The 12,055-nt window shown below is 43.7% G+C and overlaps 1 protein-coding gene and 1 long non-coding RNA gene across 2 annotated transcripts in view; both read left to right on the forward strand.

The window, feature by feature from the left end:
- Positions 1 to 12,055, forward strand: part of necab2 (N-terminal EF-hand calcium binding protein 2) — a 219,507-nt gene that overhangs the window by 5,188 nt on the left and 202,264 nt on the right. The window lies entirely within an intron of this gene.
- LOC116694463 (uncharacterized) overlaps positions 2,877 to 12,055 on the forward strand; it is a 16,728-nt gene continuing 7,549 nt past the window's right edge. The window contains exons 1-2 of the long non-coding RNA XR_004333170.1: positions 2,877 to 2,888; positions 3,017 to 3,019. This is a non-coding gene — a long non-coding RNA (uncharacterized LOC116694463). The remainder of the gene's footprint in view (positions 2,889 to 3,016; positions 3,020 to 12,055) is intronic.

Consider the following 12,055-nt stretch of genomic DNA (forward strand, 5'->3'; position numbering starts at 1 on the left):
GGCACCAGAAGCGTTTCCAAGCTGTGATACTTGCCAAAGGGGGCTGTACAAGGTATTAACTCTGCAGGGTGCCCAAACTTTTGCAGACGCCATTTGGTTTTCTGTTTTTGAAAGTGTAAATGATGGAAATATAATCAAACTTTATTATACAATATCTAATCTGTCATTTGTGCCTTTTTGAGATTTTCCATCTTTTCTTGGCTTCTTTGTGCACATTAATAACATTTTTACTGGGGTGCCCAAAACTTCGAGCCCCCACGTACTACAGTCACTAACGTCAGCCCAGCAATAAGTGTCCAAGGAAAAGTCTCATCATTATGCTCTTTGGGGGAAACAATCCTGTGTGCCCATAAGATGACAACAGCGTAAACAGCAGTGGAAGTGTAATATTGCTCCAAACTTATCTTTAAAAAAAACATTTTAAATCAGTAACTACACCAAAACGAATTGAGACTTTCACACTGATATGAGACTCATAAGATACAAGGAATATTCTCGGTCAGTGTGGTAAAGGATGCTGGCGACAGTTACTTATGATGGATAGCTAACATTGGTTAAGTGGGAGGCTGCTAACAGTTATGCATCAAACTAAATCTCATCCTATAGATCGAACAGTTGGTTATTAATAGCAGGTTTATTATTACAGACAAAACTCATCCTTGCAAGAGTAAAGATCTGATCCGTTGTTCCTGGCCGTGGAACAAAGGATCAGATCTTTACTCTCGCAAGAATCTTGGAGGGGGCTGGGAGTATGCCCAACCAGTACATGGTTTGTGGATCTGGAGAAGGCGTATGACGGGTCCCCGGGAGAAATGTGGGAGGTGCTGCGGGAGTATGGGGTGAGGGGGTCCCTTCTTAGGGCCATCCAATCTCTGTAGACCAAAGCGAGAGCTGTGTCCGGGTTCTCGGCAGTAAGTCGGACTCGTTCCAGGTGAGGGTTGGCCTCGCCCAGGGCTGCGCTTTGTTACCAATCCTGTTTATAATATTTATGGACAGGATATGGAGGCGTAGTTGGGGTGGGGAGGGGTTGCAGTTGGTGGGCTCAGGATCTCATCGCTGCTTTTGCAGATGATGTGGTCCTGATGGCGTCATCGGTCTGTGACCTTCAGCACTCAATGGGGGTCGAGCGCGTGTGAAGCGGTGGGATGAGGTCAGCACCTCAAAATCTGAGGCGTGGTTCTCAGCAGGAAACCGATGGAGTGCTTCTTCGTGTAGGGGTTGAGTCCTTACCCCAAGTGAAGGAGTTTAAGTACCTTGGGGTCTTGTTCGCGAGTGAGGGGACCATGGAGCGTGACATTGGGCGGAGATGGAGAAGCCGGTGCGTTATACATTCTGTTTATCGCACCGTTGTGAAAAAAGGGAGCTGAGACGAAGGCGAAGCTCGATCTACGGGCAATTTTTGTTCTACCTCACCTATGGTCATGAAGGCTGGGTATGACCGAAAGAACGAGATCCAGGGTACAAGCGGACGAAATGGGTTTCCAGGAGGGTGGCTGGCGTCTCCCTTAGAGATAGGGTGAGAAGCTCAGTCATCCGAGAGGAGCTCGGAGTAGAGCCGCTGCTCCTTCGCGTCGAAGTGGTTCAGGCATCTGGTAAGGATGCCTCTGGGCGCCTCCCTAGGGAGGTGTTCCAGGCACGCCAGCTGGGAGGAGGCCTGGGGAGACCCAGGACAAGGTGGAGAGATTATATCTCCAACCTGGCCTGGGAACGCCTCGGGATCCCCAGTCGGAGCTGGTTGATGTGGCTCGGGAAAAGGAAGTTTGGGGTCCCCTGCTGGAGTCGCTTCCCCGAGACCCGATACCGGATAAGCGGTCGAAGATGGATGGAACACTCAGCCTAACAATAGTTAGTTAATCAGATAGTATTTCCACGTAAGCAATATGCAGCCACCGTGTTGGGTCATGATCCACTGTACGGGGGAAGCCTGAGGGGAAATGACGGCGGTCAACCTTAATTTATTAGGTATCGTGAACGTTCAGGTTCAGGCAGGTCAGAAAACGGACATTAGATGTGTTAAAATATACATTTTAACAAGAAATACATCAATAAACATATCAAACATACTTCAAATGCATTGACTTCTAGGGATCGGTTTCTATCCCCCAAATTGGGCCGGGCCTTGACGTTTAGTACGTACGTGCCGGCCCAACGTACAGACATCAATATGAGACGTGAACGCTGCTTGAAAAAACTCCTATGGGAGGTCTTTTTTGGGGGGGGACACAGTCTCTTTTGTAAACAATTGTTAATAAAACGCAAAAGAGAGAAGTGTTTTACCATTTAAACTCATTTAATCTCTGACTTCATTTCATATTTCAGATAAAGCTCAAATAATTACAATAAGTTGATGAAGAGAAATTCATCTAGACTAAACTATTTGATAGTGATTAATGTTCAGTTGTTTTCTTCTCACATATGATAGTTAATTGAAGGCTGTTGGGTGCTGGACTGCTGGAGAAAAGGCATTTTCACTATTTTTTACATTTCACAGACAAAACTAACCAATTCATCAAGAAAATAGTCTGCAGAATAATAGATAATTAATCTAATTCTTAGTGTATTTTAAGATTTCAAGATGGACAAGTTGTAACAATTGCAGTTCAAACACATCAGGATGCGAGTTAAATAATTTTCAGTAATATTTATACAAACGCATGTAAACTTATAAGTTTATTGCTTGAAAACTAGTGAGTATGTGGTGCATTTTGGCAGTGACTGCAGCTGAACGAGCCAAAGTGAAAATCATTAACTGCTGAGATGCACAATGTTCCAAATGCAAGCTGTTCTGCATTGTTCTGCTCTCCGGCTGCACCCTAGGGCGCATTCAACTCCACAGAAAACAGCCAACTCTGAAACTGCTGGGGACAGACAAGCTTTGAGGAGGAAAAGTTCACGTGAGTGTGTGTGTTGTGTGTGTGTGTGTTGTGTGTGTGTGTGTGTGTGGGTGTGTGTGTGTGTGTGTGTGTGTGTTGTGTATAGAGAAAAATAGAGAGAGGAAAATGAGAGACAACTGAAGAAAGTTGCAGAAAAGATTGAACAAAATGGGAACAGAAGGCAGAGCAGAGGGAGGGATAGTGTTGCAACCATCTCCTAACCTCATTAAGAATGGTGTTTTCTTGGCCTGGTTGAGGAAAGAGAAAGACAAGAAGGACATGGAGGAAAGGAAACAAATAAGGAGGGGGAGAGAGGAAGAGAAGATGAAAGAAAGGTGATGAGGTTAAGTGAAGGATAAGATGAGAACAGCAAAGGATGAGCCAAGAAAGAAGAGCGGGTCTAATGAGCTAAAAGCTGCTGCGGGCCACATAAGCACGCACGCAAGCACGCACCACGGCAGGAATCACACAATCCCTTTGGGTGGACCTCTTCATCCTGATAATAACAGTGGGGTTCAATATTGGAATAGCAAAAACTATTAACATCAAGTTCCGACGATGCAGAAAGCGAGCTGGAGAGAAATGCCACAAAGAGTTCACTACTGATGTCAATAGGCGCGGCTTGCACTGTGTATCAACCAATCAGTGTGAGTATACTGTAGCCGATTACTGTCATGCTGGGGCCAGGTGAAATGCAACAAAAAGGAAACGATCCCGTGGAAAACATGAAACTTCAATAAGTAGTGAGTAGGCTAATGAGTGGGGGTTAACAAAATAGGAAACTAACTGTTCTGAAGTGGAAAAGAAATGTTGAGCATGAAAATGTAGAAATCTCTCTCTCACACACACACACACACACACACACACACACACACACACGTCTACTAGGTAGCGTACATTGGCCCTGGTCTTGATCATAATTTGTTTTCTTTGTAGGCCTACCCCTTCCTTATCTATTTGGATCGTGGTCACGGTCTGCGAAACTGAGCTACTTTTCTTTTTTGTTTTCTTTCTATCAGCTGATTTCCAGGGGGAATATTTAGTGGGGCGATGATAAATAGAAACCCTATAGTATTGATGAGCTGGCGCTGTGTAATTGCCACTTCCAATACAGAAGGCTGCACCTGTGTCCAGGTTTATCCGCCGGCTTTGAGTGAAATTAGATATTACCTTGGGATTATGTACCAATAAGACAAATCAAATATTAAAAATTAAATAAATTGACTTAAGCACCCTATGAGAAACATCTGACTTGGGGTACTGATGCTGCTTATTTTTATGGGTGTGCTCAAAGGGCGAATTGCGGTGCTGCGCGTCGATTCTTAGAACTCACAGTAAACCTTCACAAAAAGTAAAGCTGTAGGCTGCTGCACTGACCTGAATTATGATGCCTCGTGTTGATAGAAAATGCAACATGCCCAACATTGAGCCTAAGGGAGTACTGGCCAACAAACAAAATGTAGGTTACAGTACAGTTTTGGACAAGGCAACGAAGAGAAAGCTAGGAATGCTCAGCGATGAGACTGCCGCGTCATCGGGGGATCAAAGGCTTGATCGCCGGACACACGTGCCTTCCAGTACTGTTAATTAACACCACAAATCACTGCCGGCTTGCTAAGCTCGAGCTATGAAACGATACAGTAAATTGTGAGGATGGTTTCAGTGCGTAAGTGCGACTGAACCGTCCGATGAACTGGATGAATTCATCCCGTGCACCCCCCCACTCAACCTGTCAGGCTGAACACTGCCTGGCTCTCTATACTTACATCCAAAATAACGGAGATGCCTCTCCGTGGCTCCGGGGCGAAGAACTGCTCCTGAGCCACGGCCACCTCCTCTGCTGGAAGCGTACTCCCGGCTGAGATGTTCTTGTTGTCGCTCATTTTGGGTGACTATCCAGCGGACGACCCGTCGATTCCACGGGCTGGGCGCCGCTGTTTCCGGACTGTGCTGCCGTCGCGGACTCGCTGTCCTGACTGGCTACGGGTTCGGCTGCTCGGGCTTTCTTGGCTCGAAGTTGGCTTGTTCTTGTTAAGCAGGTTTGTGGACTCCGTCCCTACAGTAGCGCGCGCCTGCTCACACATCCTTTGCTGCGGAGCGCTCAGCTGCGCTCTACGGGGAGAGAGAGAAGCCACCCCCATCTCCCCTCTTAATCACAGCACCCATCCCAAAACACACCCACCAATCCTGCATATCTTGTTATCTATCCGTATCTATCAAACGAAAAACCGTCATATTCTTACGAGGACTGATATTTTTGAGGTTTGGAGAGTTTACTTTGTTACTTGTATTTACTGTATCTTAGATTTTACTAAGACACTACAGTTGTTTTATATTCCTATAGGGTACAATGCATAGCCTAGCCTATACTTTAAAATGAATATACTTATTGTCCTTCTAAAATGTAAAAATATAGGATTTGCTGGTTGTTTTTTTGTTTTTAATCTTCGGTCTGGGTTATGAGCAGTCAACATCATGTGATTTACATCCACTCATGTTGTAATAACGCTAGTACTTAAAACAATCTGGGATACAGTAACCACTCCTCTTGGGCTCTGAAAACAAGCAGAGAGGTGTAAACAATGGAGTATATCTATTTTGTCTTTTGTTAAATGTCTAATGTGAACAAAGACAACAACACTGTATCCTTCCTTCCTTTAAACAGACACTTTGTCCCAATGGGAGGATCAGAAGATTTCCTCGGAGTGTCTCTTGAACTGTCAGTCCAGCCCTCATTAGAGTTTTAGGTAGGTGTGTGTGTGTGTGTGTGTGTGTGTGTGTGTGTGTGTGTGTGTGTGTGTGTGTGTGTGTGTGTGTGTGTGTGTGTGTGTGTGTGTGTGTGTGATGTGATAACTCTAACCTTTGGTAATGAGCGTCTCCTCCAGCTCTGCCCTTTCAGCAGATTAGCTAGTCTTGCCTACAGTGTGCTGTGTGTTAGCAGCGTAGAGTGGTTTGGACAAATTAACTCCAGGTGGAAAGTTGACACTTTAACGCGTTATTTAACAGGTTATGGTAATTGTTGTATCTTCAGTCGCTGAAGCAGTAGAATTGGTGAACTCACTTGACATGATCGCCCCCATGTGGAAACAAGTGTGCAATGACAGGTGTGTGGCAGGTTTTCTCTGCAGGTTTTATTCAGTTGACTATTCAAATCTTTATGAACACATCTATGACAACTTATTAGTTAAACAACATAAATATACACGAGACAATTATGGCTATTTTTGCCCTTCATATTTAAGTTCAGGCATTGAATAAATAATTAGTAAACACATTCAACTAAAGCATCATAAAAATGAGTTACACATTGAAGGCTTGAGTCTAATGGTTTCCTGTGCATTTATCTTGGCATCTGTTTGTTTATGTTTTTATGTGTGTGTCTGCACAGCCAATTGCTTGTGTTTATATTAAGTGTGTGTGAACATATCTCTCTCTAAGATGACTCCGTGCGGTACCCCTTTAGGTAATAGACCCAATAACAAGGTTTGCTGTGGCCCTCAGAGTGCAGACTGGAGATGGTCAGCTTGCCAACCCACGGCCCTGGAAGGCCTCCTGGAGGGGCGTCAAAGGACACCGGGATGGTATGGGTCTTTTTGGAGAGGATTGTGTCCACCTCTGTGACAGTAAAACAGGGGTTGTCCACCTAGGAAATTAATAAAGTGTAAGCATTTTTTTATTAGAAGTGAAGCCTAAACATGAGAATATAAAAGCCAGACTGCATCACTCTCTTTACTGCAACTGTTCCAGGCAGAATTTTAAGCTATAGTACGTAGCTGGTCGCCACCATGAGGGATTCTAAGTAATGACTACCACACTGTCTGTAAATCCACATGACGCAAGCCTTCCGTGACCGCGCACCACCTCCACCCCTCCTCCATAAGGCTGTTGGTAGCTCAAGGAGGACACAGATGATTAAAAAAATATGAACTCTTTAGAAGAGGTAATTATCTTGTAGTTTTTATCTTCTTTGTCTCCAAAGCTGAACGTTGCTGTTGTTCTTTCTCTTAAAATGCATCACTCTACACGTAAAAGTGGCCGGTCTGCATCATTTTGTAAAGATATCCATACTGAGAAATACAGAGAGAGTTTTGTGGAGCTGATAGGTTTAATTAGCTTTGTTTCAACTAATTTGGCAATGGCTTGAATGTAACAGATGTTCATTGTTAAAATAACAAGCTGACAGCAAATGAATTCCTTGGATTTTAACAAATGTGTTTGCTTTTTCCACATGGATGTAGTGGAATGCAATAAATCGCTTCCATTGTCAGTGACACCAATGCTCCTCCAAAGACATAGACACATTTTTAACTTATTCCTCTATTTAATCTGGTTTCCCAGATTTCCCTAGCCCTCAAGCCATTATTTCTTTACCTTAAAAGAGAAAGTGGTGGACTGCAGGAATACATTCTTGAAGGGGATAGAAACGCTGCGACCCGTCTTGATGCTAAACGGGCCCTGGGCTTTGGGAGGGAGGCAGATCCCGTGCAAGGGAAAGATGTATTCGCCGCCGCCTGCTGAGGACAGGCAAAGATGGCCTCTCGTTTGCCCCAGCTGATGAGGTTCAAAACAAACCTCCACGCTGGCATCTGGCCCCACCTGGGCTCTGGACTTGTCCACTATGAAGTCTGGACAATCAGTCTGCAGGAGAAGTAAACAAGAAGGGATTCATAGGACAGCAAATAAACCACTGAGACTACGTTGGTATTTTTAGTCATTTTAAAAGATCATCACAACGCTGGTGTCATAGGTTGGGTCTGAATGTAAAGTACTACAGTATGTGCTGCTTTAGCTCTACAGTGTAGTATCTACAGTACAGTAGGTTTGACCATCCCTGTGTCACAAGATGACGACCTTAAAGGGACCAGGGCTACTTTCTCAGACTTGATTAAGTTCCTCAAGAATCCACAACACAGCTACAAAACTATTTCACAGGGTTAGTATCTTCATGAACTAGTAACCAATGTGTGTGCGTGCGTGCGGGTGTGTGAAATTGGTAAGGTGCCGATGGAGATATTCAGTGTTCAGTTATTTGTTATATTTAAATATTTTACTTATTTATTTTGTTTTGTTTGTTGAATTAACAGCTAAATGAGTTTGAATATTCCTTATTTATATATTTATTTGGTTGCTTGAAGTATCTGTTAGGGCTTTTGTTTTGAAAGTACCAGCAGCTACCAGGTGAGTCTATATATGCTGCATATGGATGGGTAAGCAGGGATGTAGTAGCAGTAGACACCGGGGACACCAGAACCAAGAGATGCAATTGTTCCTTGTTAAAATGTTTGTTTACCAAAAAAACTGAAAAATAAACCTCACAAAATGGCCTCTTTGCCTTGAAAATGAATGTATCTAACCTGCATAAGATTCAGTCCTTAGGTGCCTTAGTGGCTGTTTCATTGTGAGTTTTTAGCTGGTTTTAGTTGAGTCTGAGGACAAATGGCCACTACAGTGCCTGATTGAAAGACACCATCTAGTGCCCGCATCCATAATGAATCAAAACTAGCAGAGAAAAGGGCAGAGCATACAGTCTCACAAGAACTAGGTGTCACATCCATTCTGACATGTTTAATATTTTCCTACCTTGCATGTGTACTCAGTTTTGTAGCGGGAGTAGTTGATGAACTTGACAAGAACAGAGTGGCTGCTGCCCAGAGAAGTGCTGAAGTGGACGGGTTTCTCTTGCGGTGGAGGCAGAGCTTTGAGAAGCAGATCGTAGTGGAAGTAGCCCAGATCATTACTAAACAGAGTTAGCCGGGCTGTAGACTCGCCAGCACGCAGGGGAAAGTACTCCAAGCTCAGAGAGCCCTAAAGAGAGGAGACACGCACACACAAAGAGGGTCAATTAAAGTTTGTTTGTGAGCACACAGTTGTATTTTTCCCAAAGTACCGAAAATAGATGTACTCAGCATCCACCTTGGACTGTCCCGGCACAGTGTGCTGAGGTGGGGCACTGATGGAGGATTTACAGTCAGTGGTGAGGCAGATAGCTGAGTCAGGGGATTCCCACGTATGGTCGCCGAGGCTGTGGATGCGGACGGTGCTCCCCAGCTCTATGGTGGACACGATCCTGGAGATGTGGCCTTGAAGCTAACAAGGTAGAACAGTCTCACCGGACACTCCATTACGAAACGTCACCTGAAGAGAAGGGATAAAGGGTGACAAGGCTCAGAAAAATATTCAGACAGTTATTTCTCTGCATGTCATTCTGTTATGTTTGTACTGTCTGTAAGCGAGCTGTGTCCATTACGTACGGTGTTTGTGACAAAGAATTTCCCCTTGGGGACAATGAAGTCTAAAATGTGGTCACAGAAATGAGTGTGTGAGCATAGTAATGTAACTATGTGCATTTACTCAAGTACTGTACTTAAGTACAAATTTGAGGTAGGCTACTTTACTTGAGTCGTTTCTTTTTATGCCACTTTCATGCTACATTTCAGAGAGAAATATATAACTTTCTCCTCCACTACATTCATCTGACAGCTTTAGTTACTTGTCACTTTACAAATTAAGAATTTTGCACACAAAACACACTTAGAAAATACGATGTCTAGCTGAAATGATTAGCCAATTAAACACAGAACTGATTTGATCGTTTCCAGTTAAATAAATGTGAGGATTTTTCTGCATCGAGTACTTTTACTTTTAATACTTTAAGTACATTTACTTGCTGATACTTATATACTTAAGTAACATTTTCAATGCAGGACTTTTACTTGTAACAGTAACTAACTTCTTTTGTGTGGTATTAGTACTTTTAAAAGTACTAATACCACAATATAAATTGTAAAAGATCTTAATACGTGGTCAAACCTTGGTGTTGTACTGCCCCTCTTTGTATGTGAAGACATCTTGTAGTCTTGCTTGGCCAAAGCAGGGACATCAATGTATTCCAGACCCTTGAGGGACACCGTAGCATCGGGCTTGTCAGGTTTCAGGATCTCTATTAGCACACGGAACCTGAGCACACAGAAAACACTCGTGGCTCTACTGTATAACTGTCCTAACAGGGCTTGTGCATTTCTCCTCATTACATCTCAGTGGTTATTCACATTCAGCATTCACATATTACTTTTTGGTGATCTTTTTAACATGCAGCAAGAGGTTTTGCTAAATTAAATAGGTGTATGATTTTCACCACTTCCCTTTTCACATGACTAATGAATATTTAAAAACATATTTTGGAAAAGCACTATGTGAAGGGCTGCAAAATATGGAAATACTGAATACAAGGGATGCACCGACCAGGATTGGGTTCGGATTCAGCCGAATACGGCTTTTTGACAGTTTGGTTTCTGCGAACCTTAGAATTTTCTTCCACCGAACCAAACCTAAGCTGCACTAGGCGTGCTAGCTGGTTGACATAATGACGCCGCCGTTCATACAAGGAAGGTGTTTACTGAGGTGGACCATTCAATGAATAGGTGTGAGAAGGTTGAAAACGGAACATGAGAGCGAAAAGTGTTGTTGTTGGTAGCTTTAATAATACAGTGGTTAGCAAAGATTTGCCAGACAGATTGTCACTCATCTGGCGCAGCAATGCTTTCCTACAATTTGAAACGAGCGTGAATTCAACATTGTTGTTACATTAACTATTTTAGAGGCTGCGGTCGATGTTACTTCATTAATGTGTTTACTGTATTAATGGACTGACGATGGGAGGTGTCGGTGTCGGATTCGGCAAGGTAAAGGGGGCTCTTATGATGAAACTACAGAGATCATCACTGCAGTCCCCCGGCCATACAGAGCTTTACACCCACTTTCAGCACTTTTAGCTTTTCAGGCCCCTTTAATAGCATAATTTTCGCCATAGCAGGAAGCTGTTTTCAGAAAAAAAAGCTCTAAAAGCCCTGTACACCACCTGCCCAGCATTAAAAATCAGACAGATGCAGTTGGTGACTAGAGGTGTGAACATAGTTATCAGTTAAAGAGTGAAACATTTCCCCCGTTAGTGGAAGAGACCAAAAACAAATCAAGAGAATATTGGACATGCATATATCAAGTGGCCAGAAGCATACCGCTAATGAAGATAATGTTGCTCCGTAACTGCTAGCTGGCATAACTAAGCAACTGTTTGAACAGGTTTGTCCTACAATCAATATCACAATGTTGGTTCAAACAACTAGTTTTCAAAAAAATCATGATTGCATTAATTATATAGGTTTGATATATAGTCTGCATTGCCGACTCTTCCACAGTGCTGCGAATTAGAGTGCGGATCGGGCCGGATTTTTCGGTCCGAGCCCGGCCGCGTCCGACAGAGCAGTAACCGAACCCGACCCGAGCCGACAGGCATTAAGATATTTATGTCCGAGCCCGACCCTAGCCCGACACAGTTAAAATCGCATTGTTTCTCATACTAATGACACATGTACGTTTGTTTGTGTGGAAAGCCCGCTTTTATAAGACATTTGAGGAAGGCATTCGGAATGTCAACAGATGAGCCCATCAATGCACACGGGGCAACAAGCGCCATCTACCTCAATAAGCTGTTTTAAATTCAAATGTTCAATGCCTTATCGCGCTGATGTGACCGGGGCCCGACCCGAACCCAAGCATCCTTTCTAAAAATCTGTTCGAACCCGGCCGTCGGGTACCGTTGGGTCCCGTCGGGCCCGTCGGGCTCGGTCGGGTATCCATCCTCTATTGTGGAAACAGTGAAGAGTCAGAGAGGTGGAAATAAAGACAGAATCCTCTCCAAAGGGAGGGGGACACTACTGGAACCTTCGGTCCCAATGGGACGAAGAGGTTGTGCTTGCTGTTTCTAATGAAGTGAACATATTTGTGTTGTTGTCTTGTTTTAGCTCCTACATCTGGACTGTGTCGGCAAGTGTGTGGCTCCCCTGGTGGGATGTACTGGTATGGTCACATAACAATAATCCCCAGGACTACAAATCAAAAATTAGCCAACTCAGATCATAAAGATCATAAAAACAGCATCTGAGCGACACAAGGACAGCTGATGGCACACCTCAATTACATCGCTTTAAAAAAGCCAGCCAAGAGTCTTTCAATTCTTGTTTGAGGTATCTTCGCCCATTCTTCCTTCCTTCCAATTCTTTGAGATTTCTGGGCTGTCTGATGCGCACTGCTCTTTTAAGTTGTATACATACTGTAGATTTTCAAATATGTTGAGGTCAGGAGATTGTGAAGGCCATGGCAAAACCTTCAGTTTACGCCTCTTG

The sequence above is a fragment of the Etheostoma spectabile genome, chromosome 8 (assembly GCF_008692095.1).
Source record: "Etheostoma spectabile isolate EspeVRDwgs_2016 chromosome 8, UIUC_Espe_1.0, whole genome shotgun sequence".
Taxonomy (NCBI): domain Eukaryota; kingdom Metazoa; phylum Chordata; class Actinopteri; order Perciformes; family Percidae; genus Etheostoma; species Etheostoma spectabile.